Source organism: Lathyrus oleraceus, chromosome 6 (genome assembly GCF_024323335.1).
Source record: "Lathyrus oleraceus cultivar Zhongwan6 chromosome 6, CAAS_Psat_ZW6_1.0, whole genome shotgun sequence".
NCBI lineage: Eukaryota > Viridiplantae > Streptophyta > Magnoliopsida > Fabales > Fabaceae > Lathyrus > Lathyrus oleraceus.
Genome location: NC_066584.1, coordinates 26,302,118 through 26,324,629, shown reverse-complemented (window position 1 = coordinate 26,324,629; position 22,512 = coordinate 26,302,118). Strand labels below are relative to the sequence as shown.

Here is a 22,512-nt window from a genome sequence, read left to right as displayed (position 1 = left end):
ATGATGAAAAAATTGAGGATAAGTTCTTATTCGTTGTGCTCCCTAATATCATAGCCCACCCAAGAGACTCTCTACGATATTCTAGAAAGGGTACTTATGGATTTAGAAGTTAAAGAGCATAACCCAGAATCTCTGATTTCGTAGACTAGCGCCTTATCCATTGGGCCCCAGAGTCTTCATGTTGTTTTGTATTTTTCCATACCAATATATAAGAACAAAAGTTAAATATTGAGCGGATGATTAGTTCTCAAAAATATATTTCATTTTTACTTTTTTATAAACATATTTTTGATGAAAATTCGTGCTTAAATATAATTCCTTTTCAAATGACTCTCTATATAAATATAAATATTATTTATTTGTTAAAACAATAGTGAAAGTTGAAAGGCAATTATCTTGAAGATTGAATCCAAAGTCCTTGGTTCCATAGGACCACTTATTACTCATTGTGCCACAAAGTCCTTAACAAAAAAATGCATTGTAATGGAGAATTGATGATAGGTTGACAATGACCACCATAAATGATCTTCTGGTACAGTTATGATAGTTCTTTGATGATCAGGAAGGGTACCTGCATAAAAGTTAATACTTCAACGCTCAAGTCTGTATGTGAATAATGTGGAACTTTTCAAGTATGAGTGAAAAATAGCACGGATGTGACTAATAATCACCATTATATTGAAGGGTCGGTAATAATGGTCCCAAATTTGTCTGACATGGAGCGCAAGCGATCAATGGGTGCATATAAATGATCTTGACAGAAGAAAGTGGTGTGCTTTTATGAGACACCCATAGATGGACGTCCACATGTATATTGATGATTGACATGTTTGTACCTGGAGCGATTTTATGAATTAGTCTAGTATTTATGGGTCGTTGGATAGCCCAGAAGAATTTACCATAAACTCTTTGCTATTAGCTTTGAAGCAAATATTTTTTATGTAACAACTAATGAGTCAGACCCACAAATGTGAAGTTGAGAGAAACTACACATAGAGAATGTGATTTGTGGTGCCGACACAGATGCTATGGGCGGCATTGAGGGGGAATAGTTAGCATGGTAAATTATACATAATAAATGCATATCATGTAAGTCAAATGGTTTATTGGCAATAGATTCCACATGTTACCACTTGAATGGGGGAGGAAGGCGACAATACTAGGCTAAATAAATTGTACTCAAGTGGAGTTATAGTTTAGAGAACCCATCTGATATTTTTTAAGTGAGTTGATCCTCTAATGGATCATGGATTATCAACTTGATGAATGTTGTGCTTGTAAATATGGAACTAGAAACTTATTTTCACTTTCAAAATATTACTTGTTTAACATGTTTTGAGAGAGAACTTCGCTAGGCACTTTATTTTTATTGTCAAGAGTTTTGGAATTTAGATCGCTTAGCTTGTACAACTTGCACTTTCATATGATTTCTTCAGACAACTCCCATTAAAATGCAAGTTATTGCTTTGTCATCCTTTGTTTGTCTATGAGTTTTTATTCACGTTGTAAAATGGAGAACCTAGGAAATTCATATGCAGGTATCCCTTTTATAGAATTAGTGATGGTGGTTCTAGTAGTGAATATATAATAACTAATCTTTGTAGGAAATCTCATGGATGATCCCCAAATACATAATGTTGTTAGGGTTATAGAGCTTCAACTCAAGCATAAATTATCAATGATGAAGTTAAATGGTGGCTCTGAAATTGGGTACCAATGCTGAAGAATATACTGGTCAAAATTATAAACAACTCTGTTAGGGATCAAACCCATAATATATGGTTCCATAGACCAGTGCCTTATCCATTGGGCCATAAAGTCTTCATATTGTATTGAGTTTTTATTTACGATACTATAAGAATAAAATTTAAATATTGGGAGAACAGTTAGTTCTCTAAAATATATTGTACCTGTATGTTTTTATAAACATAATTTTGATAAAACGTTGTGCTTAAATATAATTTCTTTTCAAATGACTCTATATATAAATATAAATATTTTTGTAAAACATTAGGGAAAGTTGAAAGACAATTATGTCAGAGATTGAATCCAAAGTCCTTGTTCCCATAGGCTCACTTATTATTCGTTGTGCCACAATGTCCTTAAAAAAAAGTATTGTAACAAATAATTTGTCATATGTTGATGATGGCCATCGTGAATGGTCTTGTGGTACGGTGGTGATAGTTTTTCGATGATCGAAGATGGCACCTGCATAAAAGTTAGCACTTCAATGCTTAAGTTAGTATGTGAATGATATGAGTAATGTTAACGTTCAGTGTGAGTATATGGCATGGTATATTGTCCATATTAAATGCACCTCATGTAAGTGAAATGTTATCGTGACAATATCTCCCACATTTTACCACTTGTGTGGGGGAGAAAGGCGACAACAATAGGCTAAATAAAGTATACTCAAGTGGAGTTACAATTTAGAAAATCCATCTGATATTTGAAGTGAGTTGAGCCTCTAATGTATCATGGTCGATGACCTAGCAGTTGGTGTGCCTGTGAAGATGAAACTAGAAACTTGTTTTCACTTTTAAAATATTGCTTGTTTCACATTTTTTAAGAGAGAACTTCGTTAGGCACTTTATTTTTATTATCAAGAGTTTTGGAATTTAGATCTCTTAGCCCGTACAACTTGCACTTTCATCTGATTTCTTCCGACAACTTACATTAAAATGCAAGTTATTAATTTTTCATCCTTTGTTTATTTATGAGTTTTCATTCACGTCGGAATATGGAGATCCTAGGAAATTCCTATATAGGTATCTCTTTTGTAGAATTAACAATGGTGGTTCTAGTAGTGAATCGATAGTAGCTAATCCTAGTAATAGACAACACAAATAGATATGAAATATGTGAGTGTAGGATTTAGTTTTGTCTCTTTGAACAATAAATAATATATGGTGAAAAAAAGCATCGTCATTGGCTTTGAAATTGGGTACCCAAAGAATATATTGGTTAAAATTACAAACGACTCTGCTGGGGATCGAACCCAGAGTCTCTAGTTCCGTAGACCAGCGCCTTATCCATTGGGCCACAAAGTCTTCATGTTGTATTGAGTTTTTATTTACGATACTATAAGAATAAAAGTTAAATATTGGGAAAATAATTAGCTCTCTAAAATATATTTTATCTGTACACTTTTATAAACATAATTTTGATAAAAAGTTGTGCTTAAATATAATTTATTTTCAAATGATTCTATATATAAATATAAATATTTTTTGTAAAACATTAGGGAAAGTTGAAAGACAATTATGTTGGAGATTGATTCCAAAGTCCTTGGTCTCATAGGATCGCTTATTATTCATTGTGCCACAATGTCCTTAATAAAAAATTGTATTGTAATAAATAATTTTGTCATATGTTGATGATGGACATCATGAATGGTCTTGTGGTACGGTGGTGATAGTTTTTCGGTGATCGAAGAGGGCACCTGCATAAAAGTTAACACTTCAATGCTTAAGTCAGTATGTGAATGATGTGAGAACTTTCAAGTATGAGTGAAATATAACATGGGTGTGACTTAGAGTCACCCTTGTATAGACCGGGCAATTACAAGGGTCCCTGACTTCTGCATCATGGAGCACGAGCGATTGTTGGATGCATATCAATGGTCTTAACATAAGGAACTGACATGCTTGTATGAGACACTTGTAGATGGATATTCACATGTACATCAATGATTGGCGTGTTTGTACCTATAGTGGGCTTATGGAATGGGCCAGTCTTTTTAGTTCGGTGACTTATAGTCACCCTTATATAGAAGAGAAAGTTACAACGATCCCTAATTGGTCCAACATGGAGCATGGGAAATCCCTAGATGCATACAAATGGTCTTGATGTAAGAAATGTGTGTGCTTATATGAAGTGTTTGTAGATGGATATTGTCGCTACGCAAAAAATATAGAGTCGCCACTGGATTTTATTTATTCCAAAGGAAAGGGAAAGTATCGATAAAACCCTAAAAAGGTGAAGAAAATGGTCTCGCAACCAAATCCAGGTTCAGAAGTCGGTTATGCGAGGTGAAGGTATTAACACCCCTCACATCCATTGTGCTCAATGGGAACCATCTAGGTTGTTTACGCTTGAATGAGTGTCATTATCTCAATGCTTATTCACTAAAGGGGGAAAATGATGTTTTTTATTAGTGTGCTCGCCAAGGTTTCAAACCTTTGTGCCTACGTATCCTCATCCGTGCAATAAGGAAGTCAGAGCTCTGTAGTTCATAGTAAAAATGATTGTGTGTTGGTTGTTTTTACCTTGAAAAGGGGCTTTCGAAATGATGCCTTAAGGCGCAAAAATAGTTTGATGAGTTGATATTGGTTTTTTAGGTTTTTGAGAGATATTATTTGACTTCGGATTGCACTAAAGACTATGAGTAGAGATGAATATTTCAAACTATCAAGTCAAGCATCTTATGTCCAAAATACTCATAATGAGGGTAGGAAAACTTCATTCTCGCTCCTTCTCCACCACTTAATGCTCGTGGTGCGTAATCCTAATTGCATTTTATTGTGTTTTAAATTTGATTGAGAAAATGATGCTTGACGTTGGATCAAGGGTTTGTTTTATTATTTAATACATATGGTGACTATCCTAGCTCTTAAGGTTGGCTAACAAGCAACAACGGGCAAAGGAAAGCGAGGAAAAAGTACACCAAAGTGGGTAAGGGGATACATGAGAAATATAAAGGGGTGATGCGAGAAATAAAGGGTCTCGTTGTAAGGTAGCCCAAGAGAAATCCTTGTGTGTGCATTGTGTCCTAAGCTAACAAATGGATAATGGAATTACAAAGCATGTCTCCTTAGGATAGTTCCATGAATGCTCTCTTGTAATAAAAGATTACAAGTCCATGATGCTCCAAATGCTGCATAGGCCAATCACAATAGTCCAAGGTCCAAGCAAAGGTCCTACCAAGTCCTCTACGTCCATCATCAAATCCCAAAGATTACTCTTTTTGGTCTTTTCCATTTTTTATCATGTTTTTGTTTATTTTTAGATTGGATAACAAGATAAGGCAATAACAAGAATGTATAAAGATGAGGTAAAAATGATAATGATGAAGTAAATGATAATGATGATGAATGATAGTTAGAGTTCACAAAGTAAAGAAACAAAAAGGGTTAAGATGCAATGATGTAAATGTTAGAAGTTAGCATTGCATAATGTAAGGGTTAGAAAATCAGTTAAAAAACAATCACTTAAGGATCATCCATCAACAAATCAAAGGACCCAAACACATGCTTCACCATGGGATAACATATCATCAATTCAAAGTGCCAAGAATGACTAATTAATCATTTATCTACAAGTTTGAATTGAAGAAGATTGAATCAACCAAAGGATATTCCTCTATGGATGATTTGGGATGATGAAGATTAATCAACCAAGCAATCACAAAATATGAATAAAAGTTGGAATAAAAAAAAAAGTTAGTAGGTAGAGGTTAATTTGCATTAGAGAGAGTAAGGTGCAAGCAATATTCAAATTATAATACTAAAATATAACAATAAGGTGAAATTAAAATAAAATCAACATGAAATAAATGCCAAATATATAATAATAATAATAAAATGTCAAAAATAAAATTGAAGTTAAAAGGTATGAAAAAACAAGAGTTGAAAAAATGGATAAAAGAAATTAAAATCAAACAATAAAAGAAAAGTGGAAAAAATAATAAAAATAGAACATAAAACAAACATGGGGTTGCAAAAATGGAAGGGGGGATTAAAAAGAATTTTTGCAGACCCAAGGGCGCTAGAGGCCCAAAGCCAGTGTGAGGTTATGTTGAGAACACAGATGGTCCTTCAACAGATTATATCCAATGGATCTAATATGAAAGGTCCATATGCGCTTGACCTCATACTCCTTACATCCCTCAGATCTAACTACTAAAAAATCAAACATAATGTATGGCCCATATTAAGAGGAGCACATGGTATTAGTCAACCGTGACCTCATCAAAATGGAGGGAGAAGCTCGTGAGTAACTCCGTCTTCAACCTCCCATTCCTGAAACTTCAACCTCTCCAACTCCCGGATTCACATGAAATCAAGCATGAATTTCATTCTATCCATGATCATCGTGGCAAACTCCACACTCATGAGCCATTGGTTGGCCATGGGTATGGAAAATTCAAGTCCAAATCAGATGAACATCCAACCCTAATTTGAAAATTAAATCCCAATGGTGCAATAATAGAGGTTCAAAGGTTAGGGGAAATTTTCAGCACACACGAGTAGTCTGGTAACTAGTTTTGATTGAATTGGTCACTAGTTTTGATGGAAGTTATGGAGTGATTTTTACAGGGTTTCTGTAGCTGCAAAGCTTGAAATGATGGGTGAAATAATGTTCTATTTATAGGAAAGCTCGGGGAATTTGATATGTGCCAAATTGAGTCGGGATTTGTATGAAGCATGCATGAAAAATGTGATTGCACTTGACTTGGATTGGTGAGCTGAAAATCTGAATTTCAGTGCAAATCTACTTAAAATGCATGCATATTCATTTTGAAATCCTCAGTGGTTCTCACTCTTCTATAAGATCTCTCAATTTTGTATTTTCCTCTGCATTTGTACATGTATCCGTATTACACTCAATATGTATCATTGATGAATTTATACTTTTGATGCACTTGCTTGCGCAGTTATTGGCTCAATTTGGCCTGCAGAATGACTGAAATCCATTGCTTTTAACACACACTCTCTTGATTTCATACTCATGCTTGAGCTTGGTAGCTTTACATGGCTTGGTTTCAAGTGATCAACTGATGGTTCTGCTACCGCAACTTTGATCATGGTGATCCAATCTTAGCCTTGCATCAATTCCTGACTTGGTTGGCTATGGTGTTATGCTTGCCTTAACATTACTATTCGTGTTTCCTGTTGCACCCGAGCTGCACCATTTTAACCTTCCCACGATGCTTACTTTTATGAACCACTTTTGCCTTGCCGATTTGTCTTGAAATGTTGCTTATTTGATGGCCATGATGTTCATGTTCTTTGGAATGGTGCTAATATTCTTAATGTAAGTACCATGATTAACCTTTGCTTGCATTTGAATCATAATGGTAAATTTGGATCATGCTAGATTGGACTTTGAACCATGGATGAATTTGAAATAAATGGTATGGTAGCTTAACTTGAACTTGAACCATGCCATCTTAAACCATACCTTATGAAAACTTGGGATCCATCTCATGTTGATGATGAAAGGTGAATGGCCTAACTTGAACTTACCAAAAGAGCACACTTGAATGATAATGATGCATACTTGTTCCACATTCATGACTTGAAAATGAATGATCCTTCATGACTTTAGACTTGATCCAAGAATCATACTTGAAATGGCTTTTGTATCCTCACCAAAACTAAGTTGGAAATGAATGATGTAATACTTGGCTCCATGTTAAGCAAGCTTGAATCAATCTTGGAATAAAATCTTGGCCATGGATGTATGCTTTGCCACTTTCCTGTCACTTAAGAAATGGTGAACATTTTGAATTTACTTTGACTTTTCTTTAGACCAAAGTGAATCTCTCATTCCATAATGAAAATGCTTTGATTATGAACCCATATTTAAGCACCATGACCCTTGAATTCTCATTTGGGATTGATGTAAAGAAAGTACCCCTTGATTCATCCTTTTAAACCTATATGTTTGAGCATAAAGAAAGGAAAATGCACATATTAGGTTCATAACGATTAGATGTTCAATAATACAACAAGAATGAATAAACCATAACCACATAGCAACACACAATGCTAGGTGACCTTGGTATAGCCCTTGGGAAAGCAAATCAAATAAACCTTAGTCCTCATCTTTAAATCAAACCAATGGGTAGCCATGCTTGAGGACCAATGTTAATTAAATTTCATTATGGATGGATGATAGGAATGCTATGGTAAAAATAAGGGTGTGACAACTGCCCCTATTTAATCTTCTTGGACCCGAAGGCATGAATAGCAACGACTTTCGTGTTTTTGAGGTAAAAGAGGATTAAATATTAGAATACCCGCCATTTTTAGCTGCAAAGAAAGGAATGGATGTACTGTAAGCGTATTATGGGGGTTTTGGTTCATTGTGGTGATGGAATGAAAAATAGGTTTTTGTTTATGGTTATCTGTTGGGGATTGGTTGAAGTATCTGTGGGGAATATAAGGCAATTGTGATGAAGATGTTATGATATGCAATGTATGTTATGCACCACTGAGTATTGCTTCCGCTGATAGGCTTTCCCTGCCTTAGTAATTGAGAGATTCACGTAGGATTTCAGAGATTCACAAATTTGCAAAAGGCAAACAACAAAGGTGTACCTGTAACTTGGATTCTTCTACAAAAGGCAAAGCGATGTCTTGCAAAATTCAAGCATGACTTAGTTGGGGAATAAGGTCCTTCTCATGCAAAAGGAAACTAGAACTCATTAGAAATGGGTTAAGGATAAAAGATGACCAACGACTTTACTGTGGATATGGTTTTCTCGTACAAAAGATGACAATGGCTCCTTAGCAAGAGAAATGGGAACTTCCTAACCAAAGGTTAAGAAGAAAAGATGGGCAGGTTTCTCACACAAACGGTTATGAGAACTCCTTAATAAAAGGTCAAGAATAAGGACGAAATTGAACTTCTCATACAAAAGGTTATGATAACTCCGTAACAAAAGGTCAAGAAGAAAGATGGGGATAACATTAGGGAAAGTTGAAAGACAATTATGTTGGAGATTGAATCCAAAGTCCTTGGTCCCATAGGCTCGCTTATTATTCTATGTTCCACAATGTCCTTAATAAAAATATCGTATTGTAACAAATAATTTGTCATATATTGATGATGACCGTCATGAATGGTCTTGTGGTACGGTGGTGATAGTTTTTCGGTGATCAAAGAGAGCACCTGCATAAAAGTTAATACCTCAATGCTTAAGTCAGTATGTGAATGATGTGAGAATTTTCAAGTATGAGTGAAATATAACATGGGTGTGACCTAGAGTCACCCTTGTATAGAAGGGGCAATTACAAGGGTCCCTGATTTCTCCATCATGAAGCACGAGTGATTGTTGGATTCATGTCAATGGTCTTAGCATAAGGAATTGACATGCTTGTATGAGGAACTTGTAGATGGATGTTCACATGTACATCAGTGACTGGGATGTTTGTACCTAGAGTGGGCTTATGGAATGGGCCAGTCATTTTAGTTCGGTGACTTATAGTCACCCTTATATAGAAGAGGCAGTTACAACGATCCCTAATTGGTCCAACATGGAGCATGGGAAATCCCTAGATGCATATAAATAGTCTTGATGGAAGAAATATGTGTGCTTATATGAAGTGTTTGTAGATGGATGTATGTGTGTACATCAGTGATTCATGTGCTTGTACATGGAGTGGGCTTATGGATTGGGCCAGTCTTCTGGTTCGTTAGCCAACCTAGAATAATTGTTATCTAAGTCCTTAATGTCATCTTTGAAATGATGATTGTTGATGTAAGAATTAATAAGGTGGATCCAAGAATGTAAAATTTAGAGAAACTTCTAGTTCAGATTGTGCTATGTGATTCAAGCACTTTGGGTGATGTTTTGTGGGAGTACCTGGCGTGGGAAATTGTGCGCTTTAAATGAAACTCGTGCAAGTGAAACTTTGTTATAGAAATGGCTTCCATGTGCTACCATTTGTGTAAAGGAGGAAGGCAATGCTCCTAGGATAAATCAAGTGTGCTCAAGTGGAGTTACAGTTTTGAGAATATGTCTTAGATTTGTGAAGTGAGTTTCGATCCTGTAATGGACCATGGCTGATGAACTTGGAGGTTTGCTGTGCTTTTAATGATGGAACTTGAAACACATTATCACTTTCAAAAACATATTTGTTAAATGTGGTTTGAGAGATAATTTTTCTAGGCACTTTATTTTTATTTTTGAAATTTTGGAATTTATATCGCTTAGGTTATACAACTTGCACATTCATCTAATTTCTTCAAACAACATGCATTAAAACGCAAGTTATTACATTTTTCATCCTTTTATTTATTTCTGAGTTTTCATTCACGTTGGAATATGGAGAACATAGGAAACTCATATGTAGGTATCCCTTTTGTATATTTAGTGAAGGTGGATTTAGTAATGAATCGATAATAGCTAATCCTATTGAATGACACCTTATCCAACACAAATAGATATGAAATATGTTAGGGTGGGATTTGAGTTTTTCCCATGACTTTGTATCCTCTCAAATATTGATTACCTGGGAAAAACACAATCCCTTTGAGTCAACTTGCACCACTCAATCAATCAAACATACTAAATTAAGTCATGTGTCAACCTTAATATTCTTTAAAAAAAAATTAATACGAACAAAAATTAATTTAATCTCTTCACACAAAACTCCATCAAGCCCCTCCACACAACCATGTTCATGCAATCAACATGTCGCCCTTCACACATGCATGTTTCTGCTACTAATATTTCGTCATCCTTGCCATCGTTAATCTTTGTTGCTGGTTTGTTTTTGTTCGTCATCATCAACCTGTTACATACTGCCATGGGAGTTCCTAGTATTTTTCCATGGCGAGAGTAAGGAATGAACCTCAAAGAAAGAAAGGAGTGTATTATGATATTAATAATGGATTCAAAAGTTCTTTAAGTTTGTTATGGGGTTGAAATGGGAGTGATTGAATTTATATTTTCTCTCTTTTCCATAAAAAAGTCTACAACAACACAAACTCTATTTTTTCGGTGATATTTCTATTTTGGTGTTTCCACTCTTCCTATTTTCACCATCTTCTTTATTTAAGAAATTAATTACATCTATGGTTTTTTAATCCATCAGTGTTGATTTAGATTTTTTTTTAATTTAATGTAAGAAACGGTGGATGAAGCAACAAATCAGAGAAAAAAATAGAACAATGAAGTTAGGTGGAAAAGTGGTAGCAATCATGGCGGCAATGGTGACACAAAACGACGATTGTTTGCAATGGTAAAGACAATAATTCTTTCCTAAGTTACAAAAATTTTATTTTTGTGAACTGAAAATGTATAATTTGTGTTTTTTTAATTAAAAAAAAAGAAGATAAAGACGTGACTTGATGCGAAGTGTTTGATTGATCAAATGGTGGAGGCTGACTCAAAGGTGTGGCGCCTTTTCTGGATAAAAGTTACATAAGCTTGATTCGTACAAAAGAAATCAAGTCAGTAATAATAACCTCCAATTTGATAATGAATTACTAACCCGTCAAAATTTTCCATCATAATCTTAAATAATATTCTTCTATCAAATTAGTTGACTAGAATTTAAAAATTGTTTTTAATTACGTGGAATCATTTACTAGGATAACTTATTTTTTAATACTTTTAAATATGATTTGGATGATTTATTATTTAATATTTTTTAAAAAATTAATTCATTATTTTAATTAATTATTTTTAGAAATTAATTAATTAAAATTTTGAAAAATACTTTGGGCCTTAAGCCCATCTCATTTCAGCATTAGTCTAATATTCAAGTTTATAAAGTCCATTCAAGTTTATAAGTAGTAGTATTAATGAGATATATAAACACTAATTACATTATTAAAACATTAATATGGAAATTTAATGAGAAACAAAACTCACACTACCCCTGCAACCTTATTTCAACCAAACCATGTAACATTTGGTTTCAACTAAACACTTATCTAATTCACAAATTTAACATCTTAGAGTGTCATTAGCTAAAGCCTTGCATGTGTAACAAAACTCCAACCTAAATTGAAGAAATCTCATGACAATGGAGTTTAAATTTATTAGGGTCTCCACAAATTCAGACCAATCAAATTCAATGACCTTACCGATGTCTTTTAAAATTTTATGATTTTTGTATTTGATTCCGGTGATACAAAGTACTCTCTTCTTGTGATGTCGATGTCATACCCCAATTTTGTCTGGGCATTTTAAATTTTCATAAGTTCGATTTCATTTTCAGTTTGCATTAGTTGTAGAGCATAACATGCGTTTCATCATAAATAATATCTAAAAATATCAGTCGAAATAAATTCCTGAAAATACATACAAATTGGTTAAAACATCTCTCAAGTACGTGCAAAATCAGCGGGTAAAAGGTTTCGAAATTAAACTTGCAGACGCCAGTATTATTTACCTACGGTTCGCGTAGTTTAACCTGGTGTGCTCGTTATATTTTTCGACGACTTTTTCAGTTGCATTTTAATCCGTCTGAGCCTTTTAACCGATCAAAATTTATTTCAAAATTAAAATAAACGATGTATTTTTCCAATAAGTATATTTCGTGCTGATCATTTCAGTGCATCCGATTTAATTTTTCGAGCAAATTTTCACCTGACTTTTATTCATTTCTAGTCGTTTTAATTTTATTCTTTCGCCAAAATATTCAGATTAAATAAATAGAATTTTCCATGTCCTTATTTTATTTTTATCATATTTATTTAGAGAGTTATCAATTTTATTTGATTTAATTGATTTAAATTGTTTAAATCAATTAAATCATCTAGGAGGGACATTTTAGGCATTTTTAAAGGTGGTTACAATTTATGTTTCTTTGATTTGATCCCGACCATTAAATTGGAATTAATCAAGGGCCCATATTAATGATCCATGTGACTACCTTTCATCCAATTAAAAAATAGAATTTAAACAAATAAAGAAAGAAAGAAAAATAGAAAGTAAAGAAAATATCTCCATGTGACTCCATTATGGACACACGGAAGGGCTTTTTTCAATCCTGAATAAAAATAATATCTTATTATATCCATTCATAAGGCAACAGGTGTCCATTATCAAGTGGGAGTTTCACCCAGATTTAAAAAAGGAATCTATTCCTTCGGAGACAGTTGGCGGAAAGAGAGAAAGGAAAAATACAAAAAGAGAAAAAGAGTCAATAAATCTCTCTCTCTCTCTCTCTCTCTCTCTCTCCCAACGGTTACAAGAGGAAATAAAAAAGGAAAATATAGGTTCATTAGGGACTCTCAGAAGGACTCTCTCGATTCTCCCCAAAAAAAGGAAAAGAGAACAAAAATACCCTCTCTCTAAACAAACAAAGGAAAAATAAAAGTAAAAACTCCTCTTCTTCTTTCCAAAACAAAAACGAAAACTTTTCCTCAAATCTTCCGTCCGTCACCAACATCTGCCGAAAACCACCCACGCACCATCTCCATTATCTCCACAAAACATTACCGTCTCCTTCACGAACACAACTTCCTCACCCGCCGGAAATCTCCCCAACTCACATCGCCTCCGTCCGCCGTCGCACCCTCTTCATTGTCGCATCGTCCACCGCCAAACTCACCTGACAATCACCAAACCTCCATACCACCGTCCTCCATCAAAACGCGAACAACCACACGCCTCCGTCGTGCTTCCACCACGCGCCCTTCATTCCACTCACCGTCATCTTTAAACACCCTCTCCTTCCTTTACCTTCACGGTCTGTTTTTTCAACACTCACCACTTCCGTTGCCGACGACATGATTCCGACTGTTCGCACTTCCAACCGAGGGTGGTTCTCACTAAGAGTAAAGCTTTGCATCGAGTCACTTCATTCCATCGTTTGTGCTAAGTGTGTTCCTTCCACAATGACGATTGCATCGCTACGGAATTTCTTGGCATTTGGTAATGATTTTTTGAATGGATTTTCATTCTTTGCGGTTACTGTGTCATTTTTGGGCGTTGATTATTTTGAGTAAATTAGGAATGTAAATATTAGATTTGCTTTGATAACACACTCGTTTTATTATTGTTTTTGTATATAATCAAATTGTGTTGTGTGATGACTTTATGAAACCATGAGAGAGTCAAAGAGAGGGATAAGATAAATGATGAATGTTTGATATTTGTTTTCTTTCTTTCTTCCTGCGGATTATCAAGAGTCGTTCTTGTCTGCTTCGAGTTTGTTTTGGCCATGTCTCTCCATTGTTTATATGTTAATAGATGAATTTTATGAAGAGGGATAATAAGAGAGGAAGTGAAGGAGGTAATTGTTTCCTCTAATTTTCTCTTGTATGGCTTTGGTTAATTTTTTTTTACTGTATTTCACTTTCTCTCAAGATTTTAGGTTTCCACATGTAGCTGTATCTTTGATATTTTATCATTTGAAGAGTCAAATGAGTATAAATATTGCTTAAGCCTACGTCGAGAGTAGACAAACCAACGTTTAACCGCTAGGACGCGATCTAAGCACTTGTTCATTAAAACACATCCAACTTATCAAACCTCTTTCATCTCCCCCGTGCGATCGAAACTCTTTTAAAAAAGAACATTGTTCAATCCTTTCTGACGCGCATAACAAACTAGTGCTTAAGCCTCTGTCGAGAGTAAACAAGTCAATGTTTAGCCTTTAGAACGCGATCTAAACGGTTGTTCATTAAAAGACACCAACAAACCGTAGTCTCCGAACTACGAATACTCTGATTTCCTTATTGCACTATAAGGATACGTAGGCACGAGATTGCAAGATCTTGGCGAGCAAACTAATAAAAAACCTCCCTTTTCCCCTTTTTGAAGTTTCCATCCATCTCTATTTTCAATCTTTATTCACTCTATGAAATATTAATAACAAATTTCTTCGCATTTAAATCGAACACATGTATTTAAAAATACAAATATTACATATCTTCACATGTTACGTGAGCAAAAATAAACATTGTTATTCTTATTTTGATTAAAAAAAGAATTAATGTGAAACATTTAATAAAATAAAGAAATTAATATGATTATTTTTTATTTAAGAGACTAATATAAACTCTTATGTAAAAATAATGAATCAAATGGTAGTTTATAGTAGATATTTTTTATATAAGCTAACATAGTAAACTCCAGATACACTACCATTTACACACTCCTCTTATTTCCTACAAAATTCTTCCATTTTACTATTTTCTCAAAAATAAATTTAATAGGAATGATAAAAAAAAAATAATAATAATTGATAGCAAGCTCCATATTCTAAGAAAACTATTCAAAAACCTTTGTGGTTGAAATATTGTGTGTCTAAATAATAATTGTATCTTTATTATTATTATTATTATTATTATTATTATTATTATTATTATTATTATTATTTTTATATTATATTATATTATATTATATATTATTATTATTATTATTATTATTATTATTATTATTATTATTATCATCGTTATTATTATTATTATTGCAACTGTTAGTTAAATCACTCAAAATAACTAAATAATTTTAAAAATCCATTAAGAATGACTTGATATTTAAAGTGTATTTCGTTTCATTAATGACTATGAATATTTAGAATGTTATATATATATATATATATATATATATATATATATATATATATATATATATATATATATATATATATATATATATATATATATATATATATATATATATATATATATATATATATATAATCTTATGGTTAAAAGCTAATTTATTGGTAATTGTGGAACCTTTCACCATTGGTATTTTCATCTCCTTTTTCAATGTTTCTTAAACACATAAATCGTACCCCAAAATATATTGATGATGCCATTCAAGAAACAAACAGCGTCTTGACGAACTCATTCTTAACCATAACTACAACCTTAAAATAACCATGAAAATCAAGAATAAAAATATGGTTCAACAATTAGGTCGGTTGGATAATAATAGTGATGAGCGTATGGATGTCAAATTTATAGCACTCACATCCCTCATGACTCAACAATTTTCAGTCATGGCGACATCTTCTTCACATAATATATTTTCAATATGTATATCTTCCTCGTTATTGAACCCTCTTGGTTATGGAAATATTGTCATTAATACCTCTTTTCCATAGCCTTATCTATACAAGAAGTTTAACTTATTATTCTTTTAGTTACCTCACCACCACCGTTCAGCTAACCTCAACCCTCTCCATACCGCTTTACTCACTCAACCTTAAGAGTTTTTCTAACCACCCCTTTTCACCTATACCACCTTAATAAACTCATGTATTCCCTATTTTCAACAAAATCATAACACCTCACATCCCTCACTTAGAACCTTAGAAATTGAGATCCCTTTAGAAAATCGATTATCCATGGATGCCTATTACATTAAATGGGATGCTCTTGGATGGATATAAATGGATGTTTCAAAACGTGAAAGGGTTTAAATTAAGTTTATGTGTTAAAACAATAAACGACTCTGCTGGGGATCGAACCCAGAATCTCTGGTTCCGTAGACCAACGCCTTATCCATTGGGCCACAGAGTCTTCATGTTTTTTTGAATTTTTTCATACCAATATATAAGAACAAAAGTTAAATATTGAGGGAATGATTAGTTCTCTAAAATATATTTCATTTTTACTTTTTATAAAAAAAATATTTTATGAAAAGGCGTGCTTAAATATAACTCCTTTTCAAATATCTATATATAAATATAAATATATATTTTTGTTAAAACATTAATGAAAGTTGAAAGACAACTATGTCGAATATTGAATCCAAAGTCCTTGGTTTCATAGGATGACTTATTATTCATTATGCCACAGTCCTTAATAAAAAAATTGTATTGTAATGGAGAATTGATGATAGGTTGACAATGACCACCATGAATGGTCTTCTGGTACAGTTATGATAGTTCTTCGATGATTGGGGAGAGCACCTGCATAAAAGTTAATACTTCAATGCTCAAGTCTGTATGTGAATAATGTGGAACTTTTCAAGTATGAGTGAAAAGTAGCATGGGTGTGACTAATAGTCGTCGTTATATAGAAGGGTCGGTTATAATGGTCCCATATTTGTCTGACATGGAGCGCAAGCGATCAATGGATGCATATAAATGGTCTTGACAGAAGAAACTTGTGTGCTTTTATGAGACGCCCGTAGATGGAGGTCCACATGTATATCAATGATTGATGTGTTTGTACCTGGAGCGCGTTTATGAATTAGTCCAGAATTTATGGGTCGTTGGCCAACCCAAAAGAATTTACCCTAAAGTATTTGTTATTAGCTTTGAAGCAAATATTTTTTATGTAGCAACTAATGGTTCAGACCCACAGGCACAACAGCGGGGATGAAGTTTTCGAACAATGGCTACCCAAATCTTGAGACTCACCAAACCTACATTAAGTGTTTCAAAAAAAAGTGATGCAAAGTTATGACAGGGGTACCATTCTCGTGCAAAAGGCAAAGAGGGGACTTACAACAAGTAAGCACCGTTACGTGATTTCGTGCACAAGGTAATGAAATAAACTTATAAAACGTAAGTTGTCTCAATAAAATCTTCTCCATGCAGAAGGCAGGGAGATTGGCATAAAGCAAAAAGGGGCCTACAAAAGGTAAGTGGATGAAGAAAGGTCAAAAGGTACTTGCAAAAGGCAACACGAATAGGAGATATTTCGGGAAACCTGTCGGGAATACCACTCAATAGTTTCATGATAATATTCTCCGCTGGGGAGGAAGAATGTCTCAACGGAGAATTATTTATTGCTTTCGAGAAATACGTTCATGCAGTTATGTATGTTTATTTTGCATGGCGTAATGCTCCATCTTGATGGAATATGCTATGCTTTTCATGATGCAATAATATGCAATTATTATGTATGCAAAGGTCGAGGTATGCTCGGATTTTGGGGGTTGACAAGTACGATTGGACTTTTGGTTTGGGTTTTTAGGGCAAGGATCTGACTTCCCGATGTCATGATTTTTCCAGACACTACGATGATGATCTAGCAAGATCTGGATCTTTGGGAGCGTTCAAGCTGGATTGGAGCCAACAAGCTAATTGTTGCCTATCTTGGGAGACCTCCTGGTTAGGCTGAGTCCAAGAACTCCTATGATTTTCATGACATTCCCGTGTACTAAATACATTGTTCGAAAGTCGTGGTTATCCTTCAAACACTTTTAAAAGAAGAGTAATTTCATGTTCTCTTTAAATACTTTTATTGTTGTTCCCCAAAGTTCTTAAAGCATTGTTTATTAAAAAAATTAACTCACATCTTTGCAAACAAGCAGACAAAGTAAAAATTATTGAGCATATTTGAGGAAAGTACTTTTATTGATGAAGAACCCGTAAATGGGTGATTTACAAAAGGAAGTAATTCCTTAAAGAAGTGATTGTGAAAAAATGAAAAATACAATTGCAATGACTCAAATATCCATTAAGTTCCCACTCTTCTATAATCCATATGTCCTTGGAGATCCTCTTTCTTTACCTCTAAAGAAGGTGATTAGACTAATTCTTCCCATTAGGGGTTTCCGTTGTTGTAGTGATGGATGTACAAATCCTTTGTAGATTGCAGTCTCTTGCCTTTCGAATCTCTAACTTTTGCCTAGACCACCCTTTCGGGTTTTCAATCTACCGGGATACCCAGTTTTGCCTAAGTTGCCCCTCAGGGTGATTAACTTAGCAGGTTCTTTATTTATTTTGATTTTATCCCTAATTTTTGCCTGGACCCTTCTTTTTCTAGTCCACCGGGATGCCCATTTTTTCCTAAGTCGCCCCTCAGGGTCCTCGACTTAGCAGGTCTATTAGGCGAAGTATTTTTTAACTACATCTGCATTTACCAGGGATGGGAGATCTTCACCATCCATAATTGATTGGATTAAAGCTCCTATAAAGAAGACCTTTTCACCACGTATGGACCTTCATTATTAGGTATCCATTTTCCCCATGAATCTGCATGAATCGGCAGAATCTTTCTTAATTAGGAGCACATTTTCCCCGCGCCTCTGATATAACTAACCATGGAAAATGGATGTTGAGCACTTTTCATCAATGAGATTAAGCTGATATAATCTTGCTTGTATCGACTAAGCTTCATCCAATTTGACATATGTTAATATACTTTAATAAGCAGTATTGCGTCCATGCCATACACAAGAGAGAACGAAGTTTCCCCATTGGAAGTGCGTACCCTAAAGTACGATAGCCATGAAAAGAAAAATGGAAGCATTTCATGTCAATCCTTGTAATTCTCTACCATATTTTGAACGATCTTTTTTATGTTCTTGTTGGCTGCCTCAAAAACACCATTCATCTGCGGACGATATGACGATGAATTATGGTGCTCAATCTTGAAATCTTTACACAATTCATTCATCATTTTTGTTATATGAACCAAAATAATCTCCAAAGACCAAGTCCGACATGAGAGCTTCCTAAGTCGGTCCCAGCCACGAAACAAGAGAAACCGACAAAGGTAAGCGGCCGTATATCGCTACCTTCACCAGTGGCGCACCTCCGGGAAAACCTACCCACCAAAGGTACAATCAAAAGTAAAATTTCTAAAAAGATGACTGTTTACAGAAACGAGGGTACCTCATCATCCAAAATCCTCGATCGATCGGTGCTAGGGTTTCGATACTCTAAAAATGTTAGGGGTATTTCTAACAAATTATTCCCCCTGATAATCACAACTATCGTATGACTGTTTGATGTCTCACGGATTTTGATTGATTGAGGAAGTTCATGTGACATTCTCTACTCGTCTCTATTTGAAGGGAAGAAACCGAAAATAAGAGACAGAAAAACTGTTCGATTATGTTTCATCTTTCGCATTCATATGCATATATACATATATATATGTAAAGTGTTATATAGCATATACGAATAATTACTCATTATGAATGAAATTACACAAAGTCTTGTTCCTTTGTGATTATATTTGAGTAATACAAAATCGAGGTACAACCAACATAGTTGATGCCCAAGCTAAAGATTTCAGGGATGTTGTCGAAGACGCTTTGCACGTTTGACTAAAGCAATCAATTCCCTTTGGCGTCGAGCATGCCTAAGGATTTAAAGGGTGTTGTCGATGACGCTTTACACGTCCGACTAAAGAAATAAATTTCCCTGAGCCCCGAGTGTACCTAAAGATTTCAGGGGTGATGTCGGAGACGCTTTTCACTTACAACTAAAGCAATTAATTTCCCTCAGCGTCGAGTCTGCCTAAAGATTTCAGGGGTGTTGTCAAAGACGCTTTGCACGTTCGATTAAAGGAACCAAACCCCCACAACGCCTAGCACATCTTTCGAGTTCAAGGGAGCTATTGGAAATGCTTTACACACCCGACTACAACAACCAATTCCCTCAGGGGTGCTATCGAAGACATTTTACACATCTGAATACAACATTAAAATATCCCATTGTCAAAGAACTATACGCAATCCTGTGTAGCTGGTGCCCCCCTTTGGATCAAGCCCATCCAAAGGACGTGAGTGGTGGAGTCTGAAGACGTCCACCCAGATTCGAGCTTTACCTCGGGGATATGGACGAGGATCCTCTACCTTTCGCCATGGAATGATCATCTATGATACATAACCCAGTTCAAAGCATGGATGCATCTAGTAGGTTTTATGCCACTCACATATAAGTATGATTCAAAGCATAGTTGTATTTAGTCAGGATCATGCCATATTCTTATTAATAAAATTCAAAGCACAACCACATCTAGAAGGTTCTATGCAAAATCATTACATGTGAAGTTCAAAGTGCAAACACTCGTAGTTGAACTCGTGTCTCACCATTGCGGATCCAACGTACAAACACATTCAGTTGAGCCAACACATTACTTATGAAAACATGTTTTATTATGGTTGTGACCAGTCGACCCGACGTCTTATTAAGACAACACGTACATCTTAATACAACATGCTAACAAACAAAGCAGCTAAACAGGGCCTAACAAAAACCTTATGGTTATTTACACTTTAAGAAAATATTATTTACCACTCTTTACAGCGACAAATTATAAAAACTGAAGGGTTAAAAGCAAACCCTAGTGCTCCTTGGCTTTCAGACAGATAAAAATTATGATTGATAGGGGCACAATATAAAACCAAAGCATAAGCATGCAAAAGGTAATGATAAAGATAAGTATTGTTTATAAGTCGAGGCTCAAAAGCCCGACAAAACCTTACACACACAAAAAAAAGGGGAAAGGAATATAAGGCTATTCGAAAATAGAGACGATCCTTCCATCTTAAAGTGTCTGACCCTTCTGGAACTGCTCCCTCGAAACAACTAGTGGGCGGTGTAAATGCTCCACATGTTGTAGTGCACTTTTAAACATTCTATAACCGCCCCAAGACTCGTATAAGTGAACTCTTTCAATTTTTGAGTCAGAGAGGCATTTTGAATGCGCAGGAACTTCAACTCCTTTTGGGCAGAATCAAGAGCTTTTGTCTTCCTCTCCATCTCCATCATTCTCGCCATATGCATCACCTGACTACCCACAGTACCAGGGAAGTTGAGCGAAGCCAAAACCTTGTTTACCTCTTGTAAAGAAACGGAAGCCTTTTACAGTTCTCTCAAATACGTGTCTCATTGGAAACTCAAGTTGCTCACGCTCCTCTCCAACCGACTCTTTTTGTCACGTGCTCGGTTCATCCAAAGAGCTTCCCAATGGCCAGATCCACATAGTGTTAGAGCGACGGAGGCCCTCCTAGCAGACTGTTTATTACCTCTACACATAAAAACGATTATTACTCATATAAGCGCCCAAAAAGTGGGGCAAACTAATAACAAAAGAATACAAGGAATTTTAAACTTACCAAAGGAAATTCGGCGATCCTCGCAAAAGCGAGCCCTATCAGCAATCAAACATCTATCAGACGCTTCAAACATTTTTTGTCAGCTTCAGTCAAGGGAACTACACCACTAAGATAAACTAGAAGGTTAACAAAGTCCACTAATTTCTTCTTTTGATATGAATCCTCAACACAAATATCTTCCTCTTTGTAAACGCATGTGTCTTTCTCCAACAATTAGGAGCACAAAGGTTTACACTTACCCTCTACCTCTGGCTCGGCCCCATAAATAATCGCATGAGCTAGAGATGATGAGAGGTAACCAAGAAGAACCGGTCCACAAAGGATGGTAATTCTTAAAATCCTTAAAAACTTGCATCGTCGGCACCAAGGAAACTAACTCTCGTTTCTTTGGTCGGACCGGAGTGTCGCGACGGCAGTGAAAAAGATGAAAAAACAAGGTGACATAAGGGTTCCCCTTAAGATATTCACACCAGATCTAATAGACCTTTATGTACGCCTAACCTAGTGAATTGAATTGTGAATAAGCCACCATCAAATAGTTAAAAATACCAACCTCAAATGCGCTGAAGGGTAGACGAATACCTAAGGTCGAGAAGAGGTATTGATACAGAGGGATGATATAATTACCATACTCACTGCATATTCTACCGTCTTCACCAGAGGTAGTGAGAACCCAAAATAATGATTCCCCCATATCAGAGAAAGCCCTATCCATGCTTCCCTCTTTAGTGAAAATAGAGACATATGAAGAATATATGGAACCTTCCCATAGAGACGATGGGTTCACCAAATTCCCTCTCACATTCTTCTGTGAATTCTTAGCCATGTCGCGCTAATGATCTCGAGTACAAGAAGATGAAGTTTTAGAGGGGAAAAGAGGTAATCGCTCAAGAATGAAGAGAAAATGAAGGTATAAAAGGGAAGTAACTCTAGTTATTCCTATACTTATGAACTGACACTATGGGGAAGAAATATGTCATATCAACAATTACATTTCTCGCATGTAA

General features: G+C 35.1%; 2 non-coding genes across 2 annotated transcripts; both read right to left on the bottom strand.

The window, feature by feature from the left end:
• Nucleotides 1–2,977: 2,977 nt before the first annotated feature.
• On the bottom strand, nucleotides 2,978–3,050 carry TRNAR-ACG (transfer RNA arginine (anticodon ACG)). The gene has a single exon. It is a non-coding gene; the product is annotated as a tRNA-Arg (tRNA).
• A 13,098-nt stretch (nucleotides 3,051–16,148) lies between these two features.
• On the bottom strand, nucleotides 16,149–16,221 carry TRNAR-ACG (transfer RNA arginine (anticodon ACG)). Its single transcript has one exon. It is a non-coding gene; the product is annotated as a tRNA-Arg (tRNA).
• Between the last annotated feature and the right edge of the window lie 6,291 nt (nucleotides 16,222–22,512).